Raw genomic sequence first — 23632 nt, forward strand, 5'->3', positions numbered from 1 at the left:
TAAAGATCTTTTCTTCACGGTGCTGTATTACAGAGTTCGAGTCACGGCGAGGTCATATAGTTGCGCTGAATGTTTTGCTCGGACAGAAAATCATTCATTTACAATAAATGAATAACTTACAGATGCATCGTTGTCTTTCAAGTGTTGCATACGGTACCTTGGCCTACTTTGGATGTCTCGTGAGATAAACCGGGTAAGGTTGTCACTGTCACTGTGTCACCAGCCAAAGCATTATGAGTTTGTTGTAGCAACCAACGTAATAATAACTTAGATTAATAAAGTGCATTTTATGAAACCCACGGACGCTTTACAGAGGTACAGGGGGACAAGGGAGAAGAAAATAGTAGGCCAACACAAACACGGACTGAGAAGGAATAAAAACTGGGCACTAAATGGAAGGAGGACGTAATTATATGTCGGCTACTGACGTACAACCACATCGCACAATGTAAAGTTGTTTTATGAATGAAATAGACATATTACATACCTGAGGGCCAATTCAGGGTCGGTTTTGAATCATTTACAATCCCGTTATTGTCTCCATCTGTTGATAGCTCATCCGAAGTTGACTCACGTTATCGCCGTTGTCCTTCCCTTTCCCTTCTAGGTTTTAGTTGTTCTTCGTTTAATTTCCTTCTTTCCTGTGATGGTCCTGCCCCAGTATCAGCCATAACTACAGCAGATAACTTCTGAAATAACATTAAAATACAATTAGGCCTATATAAAGAAATCTCCTGCTACCTTTTACCTGGCTGGATTTACTAACGCAGGCTTTTCCGGTGTTACACCGAAATCTGTGACCCGTCAGAATGTGTGCTCTGTAGCGCCGTCTACCTGCCGTAAATCATTTTGTGACTTTGCGGGAAAAGTCAGACCTGGGAAAAAGGCATTTATAAAAACTACATAAAAGTCACTTTAACTAATTGACAGGAAATTGAAAAAGCAGAAGAATAAGTCTTCTTCATGTGCTTGAAACAGACAGATGTAATAGACAAAAGATTGGAATTCAATATCTGGACCTGGAAAACACATTTGGTTCACACAATCCAGTGGCCCGCAATCGATTTCCTTAGAGTAAAAAAATCTAGTTAAAGTCTATTTCCAAAACATACATATTCTTCACAGCTGTGTAATTCACCACAGCATGGCAGCACCTGGAAATTGGTATCATGGCAGGGTGCACATCTCCCTTCTAGCATTCACTATTGCAATGGAGGAAATCAGAATGGGTTGTGAGTGGAGAAAGGCAGAAGGGAGGAATTCACCTCCCACCCATCAGGGCATGTTTAAATAACATGACAACCATCACTACAATAGCAGCCTGCCTAGTTTATAGATGAACTTACTGTACAATTGAAGCCATAAAAACAGAGGAAACTGTCGAAACCAGTTAAAAGATTCTCCATAGTCGACAAGGTAGCGATAATGAAGAAGGCTGCCAAAAGCTTAGTCAAATATTAATCAGAGAAAAACAGCAGATTAAGACAGAATGTGGTCACAGGCTGATAGGATATAGAATAGATGCAGGAATTGTTCTCGCAAGAGATTGACTTACGGTAAAACAAACAACGTATTAACAGGGTTTCACCAAGTCAAATTTAAGACTTTTTAAGACCTTTTTAGGACCATTATGAATGAAATTTAAGACCTGCAGTGCTCAGCATAAGTGAATACACCCATGCTAAAGTTGACTAAAAAGAGGAATAAAAAACCTTCTTTAGGAAATTGATCTTATTGCCTTAATTAAAAAAATGAGGAAAAATCCAACCTTTAAGGACACCAATTATCTTTGTGAATGAATAATGTATCATAAATGAATAAATGTTCTTCCTTAAAATACAGGGGGCATAAGTCAGTACACCCCTATGTTAGATTCCCATAGAGGCAGGCAGACTTTTATTTTGAAAGGCCAGTTATTTCATGGATCCAGGATACTTTGCATCCTGATAAAGTTCCCTTGGCCCCCCATCATCACATCCCCTTCACCATACCCCCCCATCATCACATACCCTTCACCATACCCCCACATCATCACATCCCCTTCACCATACCCCCACATCATCACATACCCTTCACCATACCCCCTCATCATCACATACCCTTCACACATCATCACATACCCTTCACCATACCCCCCCATCATCACATACCCTTCACCATACCCCCACATCATCACATCCCCTTCACCATACCCCCACATCATCACATCCCCTTCACCATACCCCCCCATCATCACATACCCTTCACCATACCCCCACATCATCACATACCCTTCACCATACCTAGATATTAACATGGTTGTATTTCAGTTATCCTAATAGCTGGTTTGATTTGCAAGATGATTTGAGAGATGATCTTATGGAAAGTACCCCATGCCAATCTCTAGGTATGGTGAAGGGTATGTGATGATGTGGGGGTATGGTGAAGGGTATGTGATGATGGGGGGTAAAGGGGAAGGATAGTGATGATGAGGGTATGGTGAAGGGGATGTGATGATGTGGGGTATGGTGAAGGGGTAGTGATGATGTGGGGGGTATGGTGAAGTATGTGATGATGTGGGGGTATGGTGAAGGGTATGTGATGATGTGGGGGTATGGTGAAGGGTATGTGATGATGTGGGGGTATGGTGAAGGGTATGTGATGATGTGGGGATATGGTGAAGGGTATGTGATGATGGGGGGGTATGGTGAAGGGTATGTGATGATGTGGGGGGGGGTATGGTGAAGGGGATGTGATGATGGGGGGTATGGTGAAGGGGATGTGATGATGTGGGGCTAGGTGACTGTAGGGTAAACCTGAAGTCTCACAGAGTGAATAGCCAAAGCCATAAACAACATAATCCACAGTATCATGCACTGTTTAGGGTCCCTGCCCATGTTGTGTAATATGTAGTCATATTATTTAAGGAGACACATGCTCATTTTCAGGCTCATACTTTTATTTTGGGTTTCTACTAGGACATGCTGACATGCTTTAACCCTCTTAGCCCGAACTTGTCGTAGACGACAAAAAATGGCATCTTTGTTTCATGACTTAATTATTTTAAACCATAATGAGTAGAAACATAACGAATTGTGCAGGTAAAAGCTAACACTCATGCTGTTCCGCTGATGTCTTTGGTGTCTTCATAGCCCTTATAGAAGGTTTTTTATCCAGCCTCGAAATCCAACGTTTTTCGGGGTCTTCTAACAACTGTTACTGATTAATACACTTTATGTCCATAATTTATGAATTTTCGGTTGTTTATCGCCACTAGCCTTGAAGCTAACCGGTCTATTTGCTTTTTCCCATGATGCTCTGGGAGACCATTCTGACCAATCAATAGCTTGTTTACGTCTTGTCAACCAATGGAAGGCTGGTCCGTCATTGCAGATGAAACACAGATCGTATATAGTGAAGAGGAATTACACGAGGGCAGAATAGTTAGATACTGTATGACCAGAACTTGTCGAAAATACCTTAGGGCTCAAAGGGTGGAAGACGCTGTCATATACAACTTCAAACTACACCTATTATATCATATTCAATATCTCCAGATAACTTGCTCGGTGGTTACTAGCCTTTTCCTTCATGTCAGGACCAAGTTACTGCAGGTCACACCGATGTGCAATGTCCATAGCAAATAAACAATTATCCAATTTTTTTTGAAAAACAGGAAAACGCAGGCCTTGTTATTCAATTGAAATACATATAGTGTATACATTTTCATATTCTATCTTGAAAATAGATTAAAGAAATCAATACTTGACCAATACAGAAAGGAATAGACCGAAACATAGAAATGGAATTGTAATGTAAAGGTACCATATTTTCCGGACCATAAGTCGCTCCGGACTATAAGTCGCATCAGTCAAAAAATGCGTCATGAAGAGGAAAAAAACATATATAAGTCACACTGGACTATAAGTTGCATTTATTTAGAAAATTATTTCACAAAATCCAAGACCAAGACTAGACATTTAATCTGGAAAGGCAAGTTATTAAACTACCCAACAGCCCCCAGAACAAGGGGCTGAATACGGTAGGTGTCCTCTATGTTAACGTAACACATTAACAGTTATTAAACTACCCAACAGCCCCCAGAACAAGGGGCTGAATACGGTAGAGTGTCCTCTACGTTAACGTAACACATTAACAGTTATTAAACTACCCAACAGCCCCCAGAACAAGGGGCTGAATACGGTAGGTGTCCTCTATGTTAACGTAACACATTAACAGTTATTAAACTACCCAACAGCCCCCAGAACAAGGGGCTGAATACGGTAGGTGTCCTCTACGTTAACGTAACGTAACAGCACTGTTGACGAGCCTCTCCCAGCAGCACGTTGTTCAAGCACCCATCTGTGGACTCCTTCCTCCAGCTCTGGCCATCTGGATTTCAGCGCGACTAGCTTTCTTTGTTTTCTTCATTGCAGTAAGACTAACCTTTTCTCCAGTCCCTCACAAGTTTCTCTCTCACTCCAAACTCTCCTTCTGCTGCTCGATGACCGTTTCCGGCTGCGTGTTTTACTACCTGCAGTCTCCTGCAGCTTCTTTTCTTTCTCCGTTGTCTTTAGGAGCAGCATATAGTCGTCACAAGCCTAGAGCGCCTCTCACGGCTGTAGACGGTAATGTTTTCAGCATGAAATAACATTTAAAACATCTTACATTATATATATTTTGATATATAAGTCGCACCTGACTATAAGTCGCAGGACCAGCCGTAGTATGAAAAGAAGTGCGACTTATAGTCCGGAATTTTGTGGTTTTCAAGATAAATAATGAATCAAATCAAATGCGATACAACATTCAGTACATTTTAGAATGTACTTAAACTCGTGGTTGCTTTCTTGGTTAAAAAACTGCTGAATCACACATGAACATTAAAAAAGCTCTGTATATCAGCCCCTTACCCACTGCTGGTGCTATCTTCCAAACCCCGGGGGCCACAAATGGAGCTTTAATGTAGCTGCCAGCCGAGCCACTTCAACACCAACACAGCCCGAAAGCGCCAAAGGGAGAAAACTTATCTCTAGACCCTTCATATGGGGTCCAGCGTTAGCAACTGGGGTATTGTGCACAGTGAACATTATGAACTTTTCACGGGCCAGGAGATAACAAAACAATCTGCTGAGTGTGCAGCACACAGATCACAGCGGGGAGAGAAAAAACTCCTTTGGTGTTGATGCGCAGCAGCCACTATTGCCCACAGCTAATGTCACACAACTGCTACGGGGGGGGGGGGGGGGATTTGTTACCACTCTACTCTCTCCACTTTCTGTCAGAAACATGTCCCAAGGCTAAAGATGAAATAGTCTTCATAACATCAGCCAATAACAAGAAACCACACACAATGTGCTCAAACGCCAGTTGCTGTCATCCTCTCAAAATGTTCTTGAGGGTGATCAGAATGAATTTGCATATATTCTTCAATGTAAGCACTGAACTCTGTAATTATGTGAAGCCCTGAGTGTGTGCGATAGACTGTGCCCATAATTGTTTGTGTATGGGAAGACGGGGCATGTTTTCAGCAGTAACGAAAGGGGAGGCGCCCTCACTGAATGCAGCCCCTCTAGCAGCTGTCAAACACAGCTGTGGCAATTCATAAAAGATACACTCGCACAACCGCATTATCATAAACACACACACACACACGATGTAAAAGCTGAGAAGGCCCCCTGGGCACAACACCTTCCTCCTCATGTTTCCATGACACAGGCAATGATAATGAGACTAATTCAAAGTCTCCTCTGAGCGAAGGATGGAGATGAGACGAAGGCAGGCAGACATCGCTGAAAGCACCGCAGCAAGGTAGACATACACACACACACACACACACACACACACACACACACGCACACACACACACACACACACAGGGTTGATGGGGAGTTCATCCAGCTAACTGCCATATTGTAGCATAACATTACTGCACCAGGAGATCCATACCTTATTGCAGGCAGGACCGGGAAGTAACCAGGGGCCGAATTGGGATTGTGTAAACTGCAGGGGGCTTCTTGACCGTTACCAGAGGAAAAGGCTGAATGGATAGAGAATGGACAGCTGTAGCTCAGCCTCACTGAACTCTAGTGATAGTTTCTGAAACTCAAGAGTGATGCACTTCTTTTGAGCACATTTTAGGATAGGAGAAAAAAAAAAAAGCTCTGGGTTGTTTCTTTAAACCAATCACAATCGTCTTGGGTGGCGCTAAGCGACTTGTTTTGGTGGAACATTTGCACCCCGCAAAAGAAGACGCCACATACAATATTAAATGAAGTTAACTGATCACACAATACAGTAACGTGAGCTATTTAAACTAGCTGGAAACATGGTTAAATGCAGTGTATCTCCGTGTGTACTTTGTCCACAGCAATCTCCACCAATTGGTTCCAAAACGTCCCAGTTAGAGAGGAAACACCCTAAAAATATTCTTTGTAAATCATTACAATCATTCCCACGAAAGAACCAAGCAGACCTGTCTAATTGCACATTCCAAATTGTCTTAAAAACTTTCAGCATGTAGCTTTCTAGCTCAAAGGTTGTTTGTTGTTTCTGAGAATGGCAACACACAGAGCAGCCTGGTCTCACAGAATTCCGTGAAATGACCACGAATGGTTAACAGCGCATTACGTGGCGGTGGCACGGAATGTGTGAACATTCCGTGTGGCCACCACGGAAAACAATGGCAATGTAAAGTCAATGAGAAGATGACGTAGCATTAAGAGCGACTACAGTAGAGAGTAGTATGAAAGCCCGAAAATCCGCATAGGGAGGTTGGTTGGGGGGGTGGATGGGTCAAACAACACATGTCCCGCGTGTCATGGCTTTTTTCCTTAACTTAAGGGGCCGTGTTCATTTCACGGAATTCTTCCGTGGGCCCATCACGGAATTTTCGGCGATTCCGTGAAACTGCCACAGATTTTCACGGCATTCTGTGAGATCAGGTTGTACAGAGAGTGGAAGCAGAGGGACATCTGCCAGGCAATTATCCAGGAAATGTACTTCTGTTGATCCAGACTATAGGAGTCAAAACTGCATTAGTGTCTTTAGTGTTTGTTGGTGTGGAGTAATGTTTGGAGAATGTGACTTTAGGCAGCTTTTCATTTTGATCCCAACATTGCATGTTTTGGTTAATTGTCCAGTTTGAGTTTAACAGGGTTTTAACGAGGTCTTAAAAAGTCTAAAAAAGTCTAAAATTCAAAAAATCTAAATTTTAGGCCTTAAAAAGTCTTACATTTGCTGAAGTATTAAGAATAATAGTATAGTATAATTTCCTAGGTCAGTGTAACGCCTTCCTCTAATGCTCACTGGAAAGTTTCCGCAGCGCTTCAGAATGTGTTTTTTTAATTATGTGGTGTTGTAGTTCTTTCTTTCTTTCGCTTGTCCGAATATGAATTAATTCGCTGTATTACGACTACAAATGAGACCAATACGCAACTTATATTGCCGCAAATCTAGACACCAGTCCTATAATGCTAATGATGAAATCCAGGATTTGTTTCAGACAATGTTTCCGGACTCTGAAATCTGACTTTTTAGGTCATATATTTCATTCATAATGGTCTTGAACTGTTCATTGTAGGTGCACATGTACTGCTACAATGTGATTTAACCAGTGTAAATGATCCACTTTTGAATGGAAAGTGTAGAAAAATATTGGGCTAATGACAATGCATTGATTATGAGCCTATAACATAACTGGTCTGATCACCCATTGCTTTTAAATGTACTGAGTGGCATTTTTCTGCCCTTTCCTGTTCACAGTCCGTGATGGGAGTGCCACTTTGTGAATGATTGACGTCATTCAAGAGTAGGACCTGATTGGTCCTGGTCAGTCAACCAAACTATTTAAGGCTATGGTTGAGGTGAATGTGTGAGTTTACCTGATGAAGGTCTAACGTTGTATTTTCTAAATAAATCATTGCTTGCATAATGGTCTTTCTAAGCTCTTTAAATTCATAATGGTCTTAAAAAGGTCTTAAATGTGACTTGGTGAAACCTGTAGAAACCCTGGTTTTAGCAGTGTGTGTATTGACAGTTATTATTTGCATGGTTTTGTGTTTTTGTTTGTTGGACTGGGAATCAAGGTGATGAGAAGCAGCTGTGATTGACTGGACCACACTGGATTGGCCACAGGATAGTGTGCTGTGCTTGTTAAAGATTGATGCAAAGAGAAGGATAAAGGTAAAGAATCACAGGTGTGACCAGGTGGAGGAGAAGTAACCTGTTCTGTTTTAAATAAGTTATTTAAGAATCATCCTATGGAACTTTTTTGGAAACAGTGGAAACCCTTTTTTGCTGGTAAAACAGGCCTTCACACTACCGTGTGACACATGCTTAATGAGCATGAATGAACCTTAGCGGGGCTCGAATATAGAGTTTGTCGTGAGGATGACACCACAGGAAAGGCCCTGGGGTATGGAAGTACAATGGAAAGGGTTTATTCCTCTGGAAGATACATGTTTTCTGCAAACTTCATAGCATTTACCCATTTAAAGTCCCACTCCAGACACATTTTAAATGTTATGATCTGTCTGTGTGTCTGTCTGTAAGAGACATACAGGACATACTGCTCCACCTTTCACGTTTTCTCTGTCACATGATAAACTCAGCTGCTGCTAACGCTGCTAACAGGTATCGTAGCTTCCCGGCCCCGGCTAGTTTGAAGAAGGAAACATGGAGGACCAACACGTATTCAAAATCCAAATTTCAGGAACAGGAGTCTTCTTCTTCTTCGCCCAGAAAAAGAAAAAGGAGATTGTAAAGAGCAAGAGACCGGCTTCTTGAAGCGTGAAGGCTACCGTAGCTGTAATACGTACTTTGAACTGCGTGCTGCGAGAGAGTTGATTGATATACGATCTCAACGCTAGATGGGGAAACTTTTTTTGGTCACTTTTTTTTTGATTCATTTTATTTTTTTTTTTAGGTCACTTTTTTCAGCGTTTACATTTGTTTTTTGTTTTTTTTTAGCTTTTTCCAACATTTGTCACTTTTTTCAACATTCTTTTGTCATAGTTCTGATATAGAAAGTTTTTGTTAACGGGTCAGATTTGAGCCGAGGACAACAGGAGGGTTAAGTGTGTCATCTGCTGGAGCATAATGTAACTAAATGGGACATTACACTTGTCTAAACAGCGCTGCTGAGACTCATAACCTTCTGCTGCATGTGTGTTGTGTCTTCAGTTTCAGCGCTGCGTTGCCGATGTGTGGAAGAGGAACTTCGTCGACACTGTTTCTTGATTATAAAAAGGTTTATTACATCAAATAATTCAGCATTATTTTACAAGCTTCTGCAGGAGCTCGGAGAGGCGACCCACCCAATCTTCAAATATTGTCGCTCTGAAGTTCTGCGGCTATCTCATTGTATATATTCTGTGCATTTAGTGGGGGTGTGAGTATATGCTTGGAGTAGGGAACTGACCGTTTAAGGCCCCATAGATGGTATAGCTCCAAAAAAATATCTTCTGTCTTAGGGGGCCCCTTCTAATGTTAACAGTTTCCAAATGTTTCAGCAACAGTAGGGTAAGGGTCATAGGAATTCCCTTTATATGGCAATCCTTAAGTCAAAGTTGTAAATCTTCAGATACCACATGTGCATGTCTGTCACACTCGTCTGCTGCAATATTGCTGTTGTTGCATCAATGTGCAGAGCTCATTTAATTGAAAGTGTCACATTTAATTTATTTTTTCAGCCTCTGGAAGGCGGCTTAACCTTCTTTTTGTTAAATGAATTTTTAACCTCTTGATGGGACAGTTTCCAATATTCAGCACTGAACTATTGTAACCTGTAATCACTTGTCATGCTACAGCTCTTATTCAGTTTGGCTTTGTTTGTTTAGGATCGGAGATGGAAACTAGGGCTGCAACTAACGGTTACATTCATTGTAGAATAATCTATGGATCGTTTTATTGATTAATCGATTGGTTGTTTGGTATATAAAATGTCAGAGCGTCGATCAGTGTTTTCCTAGTCTCGGATTGTCAGACCTTCCTCCACAGCGCTGCGGAGGAGGGTCTGGCTAGTGTTAAGAAAATAAGACGTGTTTGTTGAATTTCTGAGGAAGAAGAGGCTTGGGTCCAACTGAAGAAAAGATTTAATTAAAAAATGATGAAAATGACATGACAAACCAATAAAACACTGCCAGCAGCGGACTGAAAACATCCTTTTCCTTTTCCTTGAATGAAAAGTCTCCCAAAATAAGGACACATCTCTGAATTTTCAGGTTTACTCCAAGTCACAGATGAAGGTCTTTTATCAGGGTAAGTGCCAATTATATTCAAGTTTACTGGGATATGCATTTCTTTTGTTCTAATCTAGTCACAACACAGCAGGGTTGGGACAGGAGTTACCCTTCCTGTGGGGACAATGAGCTTCCTCTTGTATGCTACATGTCAGACATGACCTAATCAATTCTTTAGAAGCTTGGGATGGAGTGAGGCAGTCAAATGTTGATTAAACTTCAACTTCAACAAAACTAAAAAAAATCAGTATTGATACAATCATTTTCGCCCAGCTGCAGTGTGCACTAAATGCATCTGAACCAAAAGTACATTGTTTTCAAAACATAAGTATTTTTAACTTTTTAAAACCAAACACTAGTCCACACAGTGTCATGTCTATTCCCTGCGTCAAGTTTCTTTGTTTAGTTGGTTTCATGTTTTCTGTTGGTTTTCCCATTTCCTGTTTTATTTTGAAGTCTGTCTTTTCTCCCTCGTCTTGTCTGAGTTACTTCCTGTCTTTTGGTTTTCCCGCCCTTGTGATTGTCTTATGTGTTTCACCTGTTCCCCAGCCTTAGTGTCACCTGTCCCTCGTTCATCATTACTCTGTGTATTTAGTCTCTGTTTCCTTTGTGTCTTGTGGGATCATTAAGTTCTGTCTGTGTGATGCATGTGTGAGTTTCCGGTTTTCTGTGCTATTTGGTTGTGCCTGCTCGTTCCTGTCTTCCTGGCCTGCCTGTTTCTTGGAACCACTTGTAAGTTTTTGTACTGAACTGCATTTGGGTCCAAGCCTCACTACTTACCTTCTTGACAGAATGATCCCACAAGACACAAAGGAAACAAAACTACAAAAATAACATCGTGCACAGCTGTCAGTTTTCAGAAAAGTGTTCGTTTACATGTACCCATGTGTATATGCTGTCGAGCACACCAAACCTGTAGGTGGCAGTGTAACTAAAAGATATTCAGTTTACTGTCACAGAGGAGAGAAGAAACTAGAACATATTCACATTTAGGAAGCTGGAATCAGAAGTTTTAAAGGTCCTATGACATGCTGCTTTTTGGATGCTTTTATATAGACCTTAGTGGTCCCCTAATACTGTATCTGAAGTCTCTTTTATATAGACCTTAGTGGTCCCCTAATACTGTATCTGAAGTCTCTTTCCCGAAATTCAGCCTTGGTGCAGAATTACAGCCACTAGAGCCAGTCCCACAATGAGCTTTCCTTAGGATGTGCCATTTCTGTGTCTGTAGCTTTAAATGCTATTGAGGAGAGAGGGGGGGCAAGGTGGAGGGTGGGGGTGTGGCCTTGACCAACTGCCATGCTTTGCTTGTTTGCAAGCCATGATGTCTCTCTCTCTCTCATGGGGGGGCCAAATTCTCTGGGTGGGCAAAGCAGAGAAAGGAGAGGTAACCTTTCCCCTTATGACATCATAAAGGGAAGAGTCCTGATTGGCCCATCTGAGCTTTCATTTTCTCAAAGGCAGAGCAGGATACCCAGGGCTCGGTTTACACCTATCACCCTTTCTAGCCAGTGGGGGACCATAGGCAGGCTGGGGGAGCTCATATTAATGTTAAAAAACCTCATAAAGTGACATTTTCATGCCATGGGACCTTTTAAATGACTGAACCCGATTAATCGATTATCAAAATAGTTGGGGATTGATTTAATGGTTGACATTGATTAATCTTTGCAGCTCAAATGGAAATATTAATGGAATAAAACCTTGCCATGCTGAAAATCTAACCTATGGTCCTTTCGTATGACCCGGATTTAGGACATCTGACACTGACAGGGTGAGATGTTACAGACTGAAGAAAAATCTCTCTTTCACTGGTCAGACATCTGGTAGAAACATAATTACAAAAACTAAAGAAGGTTATGATTAGCTGTGGTCAGAGAGGGACCTCCATCAGATGACACCTCTGATGTGACTGGACAATATCCGACTTTCAATAACAGTCCTATTTTTTTTCAATATGCTGGCCTGGACCTGTCTTTTTTTTGGCTGTAATGAAACCCAGACCAGTGGCAGGATCAGCTGCAGGGTCAAACAAATTCAGGGATTCAAATCCAATAAAAGTTTATAATTTCACCTGTTTCCCAAAACTGAAGCATAATACATGTAGGTCAACTGTCATTAAAACAGACAAACTCAAGCTATGGTAGGCTACCACACGCAAAAGTTTATTTTGTCGTCTGGGAAGATAAATTTTTTCTGCAAACTTACGGTAAAGGATGTACAACCATTCAGTTATGACTAATATTTTGTTTAACATGGTGAAAACTCGTCTCTAGTGACACACTTTGCACAGATACAATTCAGTATAGTCAAGGTCAGACATTTTAGGGGACATAAACGGAAGACAAAACACTTTTTTTTTTTTTAGTGGAGGGGGACTATAAAGACATGACTTCTGTGCAAAGTTGATCATTTGCTACCCGTTCTCACTCCCAACCTGCCAAATACTGTAAGATGATGAACGGTGTAGTGCGAAAAACTGACAATCTGCATAAGGAGGTTGGTTGTGGTGGTGGTTGGCTCAAACACCATAGGACTTTCCAACCTGATCTCACAGAATTCCATGAAATGAAAATGGCCCCTTAAGTTAAGGAAAAGCATGTGGGTGGGCTTACGTTTCCATGACATGCGGGACAACAACGGGACGGTTGGGTTTAGGAAAAGAACGGGACAGTTGGGTTCAGTAAAAGAAGAATGGGACGGTTGGGTTCAGTAAAAGAAGAACGGGACGGTTGGGTTTAGTAAAAAAAGAACGGGACGGTTGGGTTTAGTAAAAAAAGAACGGGACGGTTGGGTTTAGGAAACATGACACGTGGGACACAATCCCCGGTCTCCTGGGTGAAAGTCCTGTGTTGTTTGACCCATCCACCCCCCCAACCAACCGCATATTTTTGGGCTTTCATACTACTCGCTACCGTAGTTGGTCTTAATGCTACGTCATCTTCTCATTGACTTTACATTGACATTGTTTTCCGTGGTGGCCACACGAAATTTTCACACATTCCGTGCCACCACCACGTAATGCGCTGTTAACAGTTCGTGATCATTTCACGGAATTCTGTGAGACCAGGCTGGACTTTCACCCAGGAGACCAGGGTTCATGTCCCATTCTTGTCCCACGAAGGTTTTTTTTTGTCGTCATACTTTTTTTTTTTTTTTTTGCTAGGGAAAAGTAATGGTTTTAGAAAAGCACATTACTATCAAGAAATAAATATTTCAATATGTTGGGAATATACTTATTTTCTTACATTCCAACACTAAGAAGAGCTATATCAATCTCATGTCTGTGTTAAGTAGGGAGTGTAGAAGTTTAGCCAAGCCATTATGCTGATTGGCGTAAAGACTGTTTGCCTGGGGGTCGTTAACAGTTAGCCTGCCTCTGTCCAAACTTAAGAGGATTTTCGGTAGTTTTCAACCTAGACCCAATTTCTTTCCATGCATTTGTGTCCACTAACTAATAAGGATAAAAAAAATTGAAATTGGTCCCGTATTGAGAGGAGAGCCCTGCAGCCTAAACTTGAATAATAGCCCAAGAATAAAACTTGAATAAAAACATAACAGCAGTCCACAGAATAAAACTGTACCCTTCCTCAACCAAAGAGATTGCTGTCTCACCTTAATGCTAGGCCTCTGCATCCTGCATCCTCCTTTATTTCATGGCTGTGGCACTATGGTTGGCACCGGGAGGGTCGTCATTCATGCGAATAGGGGACGAGCGGAGGGCTTGTCATCCACCTTGGCTGGAGCCAGTGTTTAGGGCTACCGATAGCCATAATCATACCAATCCACACAAAAAACCCTCTGTCTGAGCTCGCTGCAACCAAGGGTACGGATTACCTCAAAAAAACAATTTGGAGGGACCAGAGTGCATGGCGTCCATTGGAGTCAGAGCGGATATGAGAGGCAGGTTCTTTGTTCATTCTGATATTTATCTGTCCGAGGCCGAGTAGAAGGAGGGGATGTGGCTCCGAAGAAAGGGCTCACAGGCCGGCGGCCTGGTATTAAACTGATCTATGCGTGTATCCCAGGGAGATAACACCTCATATCACAGTTTGACTCACAAGAACAATCTGAGAGAAAGTGGCACCCAGATGAACATGGACGGGCTGTTGGGTGGGATCACTGCTAAACACATCACTTCTTAATCTGGCATGAGCCAAGGATAAACCATCTATATGCAGTTTGGTCTGGTTTAGGCTGACATAAATCTTCATTATGAATATTTTTTAAAGTAAATTACAAGTATTGAAAGGACTAAAAGAAAATCAGTGAATTTGTGATGTGTTGAATATTATAAAAGATAAAAAAGATTGAAATTTACTGATAATTATTACCTTGAGTTCATAGTTTATCCATCTTTAGGACACTACACCACTGCTATTAATGCAATTTAATGCAAATTAACATTCAATACAATAGCTATTTCTTTATTTTTATTTAAAAAAATGTTTAAATATTTATTTTACTTTTTTTTTAGGCCTGATCCAGACTGTAAACATATATATCCTTTCAGGGCTCCTGTGTGATAGAATTTTAGGCCATGTTTACAAGGAAACGATCTGAAGAGAAAACGCAAAAGTGGCGTTGCGTTCTCACTTTTTATTCCGCGTTTAGACGAGCGTTTTGGGGGGGGGAATCTGCGTGCATATGGCGATGCCAGCGTGTGTGAAATTGGATAAAGTATGCACACCAGGCGGCTAGGTGGTACTGCCACACAATACCACCAAGCCCGCGCGCCTGCTAGAACCTTCCTTCTACTTCTCTCACTATTACTACTATTACTAGTAGCACCAAGCCAACAACAAAAGCTGACAATTCTGTCTGGACAGATGAGGAGGTGGAGTAATTGCTCCAAACAATGCACACAGACACACACACACACACAAACATGTACAAACACACACACACACACACATGCGGCGCACACACACACTCGCACAGTGCATTTTTACCCTTTGGATGGGAACACGATGGTGGAGCGTTTTTGAAGGTGGTTTCACTTTTTTGCGTTTTTAAGCCCCAAGAACGCCGTCGCCGTCTAAACGAAAGACACATCTGATCAAATACTTTTGTCGTTTTCACCCGCGAATGTATTTGTGTAAACAGGGCCTAAGCCCCAGCTGCGTTTCAGTTTTTATTAGAAAGTTGTCCCTACTAATTGAGCTTAAAAAATAATTTTTCAAAGACCTGTCAGACGTGTATGAAAGTGTACCCTAACTTAGGCTGTGTGTGAAGTAGACTAACCTTGACTAGCCGCTTGTAAGTCTGGACGGACTGCCGTCCCAGTCTTGCTGGCACCAATGCAGCAAGGGAGCATGTCAGCAGCAAGGTGAAAAAGTAATAATCACGTAGAAAAAAAAGCAAACCAGAGCGAGGCTCTCCTTGCTTCTTCCATTCTTTGCCTCCTCCTCTGGGTTAAACCAGCGACATCAATCCACAGCTGTGAAGTAGCGAGGGCACCTTGAAAATGCTGCTATTTATTTGTTTGAAATGTTCCTTTCCTTTCTAGTCCTTTTAAGGCCACCTGGGAATCCGCCATTGATTTCCACTTCAATAACTTGACCTCTGACCCCCGAAAGGGGCGTGAAGTCCCTTGGCTGGCTACTCACAGCCAGGTATGGTGAAAGAAATCTCCAAACCTCTATTTCATGGTCTCACTCATTTACATGATTTCCAGTAAAGAGATTTTTTTTTTTTAACTTAGGTTAATTGCAGTCTCTATTTGGGTCCACAACAAGAACGCAAAGGGCAGTCACAGAGCCACATCTGTCTCATGCTTTTCTGAAAGCTGAAAAGGCCAGGAGCCTCCATTTCAGTTGTGAACTCTGAATCAAAGAAAGAGAAAATTGGAACATTTACATGCATCTTGTAGTCAGAGATAATGTTTGAGCAGCCAACATATCTTTTCTAATGTGCATCTGTCTCAGTCTGCTGTCTCATCTTAGCATACACATGCCATGTGTGAGTGCATATGAGGGGACTTCTGCTATTTGCAGATGGACTCCCTGTCTGTAATGAAGTCCGGACCACCTGAAGAGATGCTGTCAGCCAACGCAGAGCTGGCCGCAGGATTCACCCAGCTCTGCACTCTTTGAAAACGTGTGATGGAGCATATGCAACTCAAGATCTCAGGAGATTACAGGGATTGAGCGGTATAGCACATCAATCAATATCGTCCTAATTATGCCGGAAAGATGCATCTCTGCTGCCATGGGATCATACACTGAACAAAGTACATCAATTTGCACAAGTTGTTTTCTTTAGGGAACTGTAGTCTTACATTGCCAGCTGTATCTCCACAGTGCTGTGGAGTCAGGTCTGGCTACACCACAGATACATTCAGGGATAGGAGAAAAAAACACTCTGGGTTGTTTGCATTTTTTTAAACCAATCCCAATCGTCTTGGGCGGCGCTAAGCTCTGGACGCAGCGACGGTGGCTCTGCTAAATAGTCTCAGGAAGGAACGTGTTTTGGTGGAACATTTGCACCCCGCAAAAGAAAACGCCTCATACAATATTAAATGAAGTTAACTGTTGACACAATACAGTAAGGTGAGCTATTTAAATGAGCTGATACATGGTTAAACCTCATTTGTTCCTACCTAGTGTATCTCCATGTGTACTTTGTCCACAGCAATCTCCACCAATCGGTCCCAAAACGTCCCAGTTAGAAAGGAAATGCAGTAAACCTATTCTTTGTAAATCTTTACAATTATTCACCGAACGAACAAGCAGGCCTGCCTTGTTGCACCATCCAAATTTTCTTAAAAACTTGGCATTTTCAGCGTGTGGCTTGCTAGCTCAAAGTCTGTTGTCGTTTCTCGTATTAAAGGAATTTTGAGAACGGCAACACACAGAGAGCAGAAGGTGAGGGGTAAAACCTGACATTTGCGCCGGATGCCAGGCTTTACACAAGCATTTCATGTCAAAAATAAGTGATGGGATTACATAAAGAGGAGAGTGGACAGTGTGTATTCATTTGATAAGATTAAGTGATACTTTTTTTTTTATTATTTATTACGCACATGCCCAAAATACACACACATGCACAAACAGGACCTATACAGGCACTAATGGAGAGATGCCAGAGTGAGGGCTGCCCAGTTAACAGTTGGGGGTTTGGTGCCTTGCTTAATTGCACCTTGGCAGTGCCCACAAGGTGAACTGGCACCTCTCCAGCTACCAGGCCACACTCCGTACTTTTGGTCCGTATGGGGACTTGAACCGGCGACCCTCCCCTGCAGACTGAGCTACTGCCACCCCCTATAAATTGTTATATACATATAACCCCCGATATATATAGTTTGTTATCCTATATTGTGGTATGGAGAACATATGTTTACGTTATGAACTTGTTTAGTTGTGTCCTCTCTCTCTCTCTTCTCATACGTCATGTTGTTTTCCTCTGCTTATTATCCATTTAAGAAGACATTTAAACATATAATGTATTTTTTTTTAACTCTGTACTTTGCAAATTACAAACAATTTATTTATGCATCCAACTGAAGCAGGAAAATGCACTCTGACCGGAGTAAAATTCAGAATACATACATTGTGTCCATGAGAAATGATTTTAATCTTTAACAGGAGAGACGTTTAGTCTCTGTTTGACTCTCTACTTCAATCTCTCACCATGTGATGAGCCAGGCATGACTGTGGCAGATGGATGCAACCCAGGTATCATAATAACTAACTATAACTGGGCTATGCCTCCCTGTTGTTTGTCCTTATACCTAAAGACCGAATAAGTGACCCAAAATATATATATGTTCATATATAAGTCTCACAAAAACACTCTCAGCACCTATAAAACAATTGCTTGTCATCAATTGTTTATCTTAACTTAAAAAGTTATGTTTTTGAGGACTGAATCGTCCAGATTTGAGGGTTGTGGGATGATTATCTAAGGGGCAGTTATCCTGCACACCCACATTAGTGTGGAAAATCCACACATACAGTTTTTATTTGACAGTTTCCCCAAACCTGTCGTACCAACAAGAACTACAGTAGTCATACCGACAGTAAATGTCCAAATGTTCTTATCTGGCTCCTTTTTACAGGACAATGGTCATGGTCAAAGTTAAAAGAAACCAATGTTTCATTCTCTGCAAAGGCTGTAGCCACCACTGAGGACATTATTGTGTATTATTGACAGTATTGCTTTTGAAAATGTTGGGGTTTTAATATCCCAAGGAAGAAAGAAATTCAGAATATTCAGAATTATATACCTGGCAGTGTGGAGAAGCCTTCGAAACAACATTCAGACCACCATGCAAGAAACTGTACAGGTGAAACGTCATGATTGACAGCGGGTTGATGCATAGTCTGTATAAGTGAAGCCAAAACAAGTGGATCTCTCCCTGGTGGCTGGATAGCATAAACCCCGCACTAGTCTATATCCACGACGTTCCACTTCCGGGTGCCGCCAGAAATTCCACCGGATTTCACTCCTTTCGGCCAGATGTCCGTCACCTTCCTCTGTCTCTGTGTTGGCGTTCTAACCTCTGGTGGATTTGTGAGGACTATGGTTAACTGCTCCTCAGATCTCTGCAGGGTAAATCCAGACAGCTAGCTAGACTATCTGTCCAATCTCAGTTTTCTGTTTCACGACTAAAACAACCTTTGAATGTACACATGTTCCACCAAAACAAGTTCCTTCCTGAGACTATTTAGCAGAGGCACCGTGGCTCCGTCCGGTTCTTAGCACCGCCCAAGACGATTGTGATTGGTTAAAAAAAATGCCAATAAGCCAGAGCACGTTCTTTCTCCCATCCCAGAATTCTGTGTGGACTAGCCGGACCCTCCTCCGCAGCGCCGTGGAGGAAGGTCTGGCAAAGCGAGACTAACCCCGCCCCTCCATGTTAGCAATGGGACATGGGCCAAACTAAAAAAATCTAAATACACGTCGATTAAACGTCGATTAAATTTCCCCAAAGATGGTTTCTGTCATTTGAGGTGGTTCTTCCAGTTTGTTCAAGTGTTCCACTGCCTGATCACTACTGCGCCGACTCTGTCTCCAAAATCACAAGATAGCGGCGCCAATATCCAGGATATTTTGGCTTCACTTTTGTACAGTGGGAGGAAGTGGAGACGCGTTGACCATCTTTATATACAGTGGATGGTGGGGACAGAATATAGCCCACAATACAACAATAGCTGGTTTGACCAGTGTCCAGAAGGTCAGCAGAAACAATGTCATGCTATCAGTCATGCTATTACATCTGGAAAAGCTTGGCTGTTAAAATACACCCTTCCTCCCCTCGTATTGTCAGCAGCTCACCAAATTACGGTGTAATTGTAATTGAGCAAGAGTGATGGGAGTGTGTTATTTCAGCCCAGAGTTATACGGTAGACACCTGCTTTTACATCTGCAGAATACATTGGCTCTGTCCCATCTGGCTTCAGGCTGCGAGTGGTTTACTCAGCAGGGAAAATGTATAAAAAAATAAAATCCCACGTTGGCCTTGCCTCCCCCCTTCCAGTTTAACATTGTACCTCGTTTAGATCTGGCCTGACCTAGATCCAGTGTGGAAGCTATATTTCATTTCTCATCAGCCTGTGTTGTCAGTTAATAACCTGCAACCTGGAAGGAAGCATTGCTCCACAGCAGATAGATAGCACCAAATCACCGTCATGTGTGCTCAATGCGGCACTGGGGATCATTATTTCTGATTGGACCTTTCAAGTGTTTCAGCAGCCAGGAAAAATGTCCAGGGAGACTTAATTTCCCCAACGAGATCCGTGTCTCGAACATAAAACATTTACCTGGACACAAAATCATTTTTACATCAGCGAGGTGCGGGGGGGATAAATGACATGTCTGTGACTCAGGGCTGATGCGATGGAAAGAGTATGATGAAGGGATGATGAGCGGATATTCAAGATGATGGTGGGAGATGATCCACGGGGAGAAAAGTGACATCCGTAACCTCCATAATCATGTCTGTGGCGCAGCAGGGGGGCGGAATTCAACTGGCTCACTGAATAGACAGTTTAATCGCCCAAGTAAAAATCACTTAACACGCCCCTCTACATCTGTCCTAAAAGGATTCGAAAGGAGAAGTGAAGTAACCCGACACTTCATGGTACCAACCACGCCTTCAACCTCCGCTCTATCCACTGGCGGTATCCACTCGCGGTCTAACTACTTGAATGCCATCTGCTTGTTGGCTCACTGGAGAGGGGTCAGAGCCAGGGCATCTGAGCATCCAATTTCGGCACTTTCCTTCTCTCCAAGTACCAGTGCTCTTTCTCAGTCACATCACACACATGCACTGGCAGGGTAACTGGAATCTGCTAATCATCATAGCAGGGTGCTCACTTTGAGAGACAGGCAGAGGATGTCTGTCAGTCGTAGGGACGAGCAGGGACTGAGGCTGAATCTCACTTCCCTTAAATTGCATCCACGTTTCCTTCACTTTCTTCCCTTCCTCGCGTCTTAGGCCGGCTACACACTGCCTGCGTGGCGTGAGCGTGGAGTTTCTGTTGCGTGTCAGCTGCGTGGCAGTAGCGTGGCGTTTTCTATGTCTTTACACACCAGAAACGTGTCTGACGTGGCACTGCTGCTGCTAGCCTTGTCTGTACACATGGATGTTTCCCATTGATAAAATGAAATACCATGTTAAACATAAATATATACTGATTTGATTACAGCAAAGACGCCGGCAGTATTGACGGCAACATAGGCTCCAGAATATTTCGTTCTGTATTGACAGGTGCAATATTAGAAAATCAAATTTTTTTTGTAAATATACATTTATATTTGCATTTATATCAAAACCTAGATACTTTCAAACATCAACATGTCATATATTAAATGTATTTGTGTCAAAATGACATATAAACATCTTTTCCTATTCTATTTTGCCTGGAAACGCTTCCAACACGTGTGTCGCGTGAAAAATAGGCGTCGGATCTATTTCTAGCATGCAAATTTTTTCGGCACGGCTCGAGCCGTGACGCATCCAGTGTGTAACCAGCCTTAGTCCATCCCACGAGGAAGCATGGAAGTAACCTGAGCAAATCATGCGAGGAGAGAGGAATCGAGGAAATGTGTTTTCAGAGGGATGAGACGTCCTTTCCTCTGACGCGTCATGTGAAATCGTCAGCTGTATGGGCGGAGTTAGCAACGGCTTTCAGCTGCACGGCTTCCTGGAAGGCTGCTCTCGTGTATCCTCGCTCATAGCTCCTCGGAGATGCCTCCTCGATCATAGCTCCTTGGAGCAGGAATAAGAGCTTTGAGACGGCCTTCACGAAGGAAGAAGTCCCTGTGTTTTTCCCCCCCATCCGTCCCTGTTAAGATTGGCCAGGTTTGGAGGATCAATCAGCCATCATCAGATCTTTTCCGAGCCTCTCCTCTTACATTGTGGTGCGTTATGATGGCTGCTGTTTGAAACATGAACACAGAAAATGTTGAGCACATCATCATCTCATATTAACTCGCTCTGCCTCTGATGTGCACATGAATGAGTGTATATGTGAATGCTGAGTGTGTGTGTGTGTGTGTGTGTGTGTGTGTGTCTATACACACAGACAACTAGAGAGGAGGGCCAGCGGTGTGTTGCCCCCCGGGGCTCGGACCTGATCCAAGCAGAGTCTGTCAGTTGGTAGGTACACAAACAGCCAGCCTGTACATACACTGCACAGAACAGAGAGGGAGAGAGACAGACACTGACACAGAGTGGGAGAAGGATGTTTGGGTAGAGCTGCAGAGATCAGAAAGCATCATTCTGTCTTAAATCAGGGTTATGTGGAGGTCAGGAAGCCTCGAGAACTACTCACTCACTCACCTCAGTATGAAATAGCAAGTTCAAGGGAAAGTAGACTGAGTTAAAGTTGCTGGACCAACAGGAGAGAGTGATGACGGCAACCTGCTGCTTTATTAAAAAGACACCTTGTCAAATTGGCCGTCAAAATTAGACAGGTAATAGATATAAATCACTACCAGAGTGACTGAATTGTGTGAGTTCCATCTAGCCACCATAACTTACTGGTCATACCAGACTAACTATGCCATCCAGGACTGTGATGTGTGATAGTCTCGGATCATGGCTAGGGGTAGACATCACCTATTCTGTGTTATCATGTTTGGTTCAGAAGTTATGCTGCAAAATACGTTGGGTGGATCCCAAGTCTCTTATTTGATATTGCCTCGCTCCTCGCTTGAACTGGAAGTTGTTCTGGCCCTCCTTTGTGAAGGCCGTCTTAAAGTTGTTATTCCTGCCCCGAGGAGCTATGAGCGAGGAGGGATCTCTGAAGAGCTATGAGCGAGGAGGGATCTCTGAGGACCTATGAGCGAGGAGGGATCTCTGAGGACCTATGAGCGAGGAGGGATCTCTGAAGAGCTATGAGCGAGGAGGGATCTCTGAAGAGCTATGAGCGAGGACGGATCTCTGAAGAGCTATGAGCGAGGAGGGATCTCTGAAGAGCTATGAGCGAGGACGGATCTCTGAGGACCTATGAGCGAGGAGGGCTCTCTGAGGAGCTATGAGCGAGGATACACGGAAGCCGTGCAGCTGAAAACCGTTGCTGACTCCGCCCATACAGCTGACAAATTCCTGTGATGCTTCAGAGAAAAGGAAGTCTCATCTCTGTAAAAACACATTTCCTCATTTCCTCTCTCCTTGCATGATTTTTTGTGATGGCTCCATTTCTGAAAATCTTCTACCCAAACTGTACAAGTGTACCAATTTCCATGCTTTTATAAAAAAGTATAGTAGTATAGTTTACACAGATCACTTGGATTAGATGAACTGATTTGACCTTTATGACAACCATAGCCAGTGCTGTATTCTGACACTGTATGTGCAGTTAATCTCTCTCTCCCTCCCGTTGTTTTTGTTCGTATCTAGCCACTACTACCCCATCACATACTTAGAGAAGCAACCATCAGCTACAATGTCATTGCAGACGTGTCTTCAGCAGCGAGGCTAAATACTCCCAAAATGACACACGCCAGCTTTGCTCAGACTCTTAAACGTAGCATTACATTCGGAGTGAGGCTAAAAGGTTGTTTAGATGAATTAAAACATCAAGCATTCCCGACACGTAGCAGCTGACGGCTGTGTCTCTCAAAATAAAATAAAAGGAGAAAAAAAATAAGTTAAGAACCAGAGGGGGGAAAATAGAGCACATCAATTGGCCAGGAAAATGGGAAAGTTTGTCCCTGACGCCCCTGTCAGAATGAACAATTAAGATATCTAATATGATGTTTAAAGCTGTGGGGCAGGCGAACTGATAACGGCTCGATAAAGCCTCTCTCCTCGCTCATCCTCACACGCTAATTAGCTTCTTGCTTCCTTTTTTTTGGGGAGGGGGAGGGGGGTTATCTATTTAAAAAGCTTTGAAGGAAGAGAGAGGCACCTGCATCAATCATAATTATTTTACTCATACTAAAATTAGCCAAAGAAAGGA

Source organism: Sander vitreus, chromosome 4 (genome assembly GCF_031162955.1).
Source record: "Sander vitreus isolate 19-12246 chromosome 4, sanVit1, whole genome shotgun sequence".
Taxonomy (NCBI): domain Eukaryota; kingdom Metazoa; phylum Chordata; class Actinopteri; order Perciformes; family Percidae; genus Sander; species Sander vitreus.